The sequence below is a fragment of the Empidonax traillii genome, unplaced genomic scaffold (assembly GCF_003031625.1).
Source record: "Empidonax traillii isolate 1590-97213 ecotype Southwest subspecies unplaced genomic scaffold, ASM303162v1 scaffold6102:size6528, whole genome shotgun sequence".
NCBI lineage: Eukaryota > Metazoa > Chordata > Aves > Passeriformes > Tyrannidae > Empidonax > Empidonax traillii.
Window position 1 is genome coordinate 1 of NW_020961295.1, and position 2,804 is coordinate 2,804.

The following is a 2,804-nucleotide window of genomic DNA, read 5'->3' on the forward strand; positions in this document are numbered from 1 at the left end:
GTCCATCTCTCTGGATCTTTCCAGTGTGCAGGAGTATGGCAAAAGATGTGCTGTAAGGAGCTGACAGCAAAAAACACCTGGAAATCTGTCTCCAGATTGTTCCCTGCTGCAATCCACCCTGTTTCAAGTGGGAAGGCGGCTGTCTTACCCCTCTGATGGTCATGTGAGGATAAATCCTTAAAGATTTCAGAGTGAGGGTGCTTAGGTGATCTCGGGGCGTCAAACCTTTGAGTGAGTGATGCAAAGGAAAAGAATGCCTGTCAACTGTGGGATTTAGATTTTAATTATTTTTGTTTATTTGAGAGAAGTTTAGCATCATTACTCCTATTTCCAAAAAGTAAAGGAAGGATTGCCGTAAACTAAGTGCCTCTGCTTGCTATGTCTAAATCTTCCAAAGAAAAGTTGCCTTCACTGTAGTTTGATATTCACTACCTTTTTTTTTTTTTTTTTTTTGGTAACCAAAGGACTGAATTATACTGTTTATCTGATTTCTGTGGGAATGTTCACTTGACAATCTTAATACATATGTATGTGTACTCTCCAAGGATTTACTTCCCATTCTTTCCCTATATATTTTCAAGATACTGAATATACCTATTGCTTTATACCTTTTGCTTTATTTAAAATGTTTTGTGATAACATGATAGCATCGTCATCATCTCCCAGTCTTGTCTAACACAGCCATAAAGTTGCACCTGATAATTTTTGTGGTGAAGGGCTTTATTTTTCACCAGTAAGTAGATATCATCAAACCCAGTTATCTGAGGTTGAACTTTTTTGTTGGGAATCAACGTCCTTTTAAAGCTCAGCTGGATAGATTCTTAAGACTATTAGAGGACATTTCTGGAGAAATCTTGGCCAAAGGCTAAAGAGGAACTATGTGGTGATTTCTGCACTTATAACAAGGTCTCAATAAGGCTACAGTTACTTAAGTTCATTTGCTTAACCTGTATTTATTTATTTTTTAATTTGGTTGCTGGCTACAAGTTACATCTGTTCTCCCCATTTCCTTTGGGGTGAAACTGTTCAGTCTGACCTTTTCACTGAACTTTTGCCCAACTGTGGAATTTTTTTGACATGTGCTCATTTATTGAAAGGAGGATGCCATGTTTTTGCCAGTCTCTAATTTGAGAATAATTGTGGCTCTTGTGTTGGAGCTCGATGAGGGTGTAGGCAGGTGTTGTGCAAGCATCCTAGTGCTGGAATGACAGCCAGGACTCCTGTCAGTCCAGTTCTTCATCCTTTTTTTGGCAAGGATCAAAAATTGCACAATATGGGTGTTTGTTTAGTTATTTTAACAAAAACTCATATGCTCAGGCTGAAAGCAAAGTTTGAGACAGGGCTTCAAGAAACAGGCCCCTGGATCTTTCTGTTCATTGTTTGTAAAGCTGTTGGTGAGCTCTCTCTATCTGGGGTGCATTAGCTTTGCAGCAATCACTTGGGACACAGGATTAGTCTCTGGAGGTAGACAGGTAATCACTTCTGGTTGTTTCCTTTCCTTTGGTTTTGGTTCTGGTTTTTTTTGTCAGCCGAGCCCTTCTTTGAGGTAAAGATGCTGTTTCAGTGGAGCTTTCCCCAGGAATCTAAAATTAGGCAAGAGAAAGTAAGGAGATACTTGTGCCAGGCCAATAAAAGTGCAGCGCCAGCCCACACCAGCAGTCTTGCAGTGAGTTTTGGTCAAATCTGCATTGGGATCTGCTTGCACCCTCCCTATATGTGGGAATGTCATGGCTCTACGGGGTGACACATGCAAGCAGGGTCCTTCTCCTCTGGGATGTGGGTGCTTCAGTGTTCCTTCCCTCCTGATTAGAGCCAAGGGCAGTGCTCAGCTGATCCTTTCAACCAAAGTGCATGGTTTTGCTGTGGTAAGTGGAGGAAAATAAATTGCAAAGCCCTACAGAAAAAGAGAGACAGCTTGATTGGAGGTGTTATCTTAAATTTTTTTACTCCACTGAGGAGAATGAGTAGATCATTACACAAAAGTGGGTGATTAAGTTGTTCTACCCCACACTTTCTTCCTAAAATTTCACAGAATTACAGAGTGGATAAGGTTGGGACCACAGTGGGTCATCTGGTCCAGCCTCCTTACTCAAGCAGGCCATCCTAGAGTACATTGCACAGGATTGCGTCTGGATGGTTCTTGAATATCTCCAGTGAGGGAGACTCCACAGGCTCTCTGGGCAGTCTGTTCCAGTGCATGGTCACTGGTCACAGGTTGCCCAGATTTCTTCCATTGGTTCAAAACCCCAGGCAGTGGCAGCAGTCGAAGGTGTATTGCCATGACTCTGAGGGGTTTTGGACTTCTCTATCACTAACTACCCAAAGCAGATCCAGTTGTCCTAGGAAATCATAGAATCATAGAATAGATTGGGTTGGAAAAGACCTCCAAGATCATCAAGTCCAACCCCTGATCCAACTCCAATTACTGTAGCATGGCACTAAGGGCCACATCCAATCTCTGCTTAAAAACCTCCAGGGATGGTGAATCCACCACCTCTCTGGGTAGGCCGTTCCAATGCCTGATTACCCTCTCTGTAAAGAATTTCTTCCTAACATCTAACCTAAACCTCCCCTGGCAGAGCTTGAGCCCATGTCCCCTTGTCCTATTGTTGGTAGCCTGGGAGAAGAGACCAACCCCCACCTGGCTATAACCTCCCTTCAGGTAGTTGAAGAGAGTGATGAGGTCACCTCTAAGCCTTCTCTTCTCCAGACTAAACAACCCCAGCTCCCTCAGCCTCTCCTCATAGGACTTGTGCTCAAGTCCCTTCACCAGCCTCGTTGCTCTTCTCTGGACCTGCTCCAGC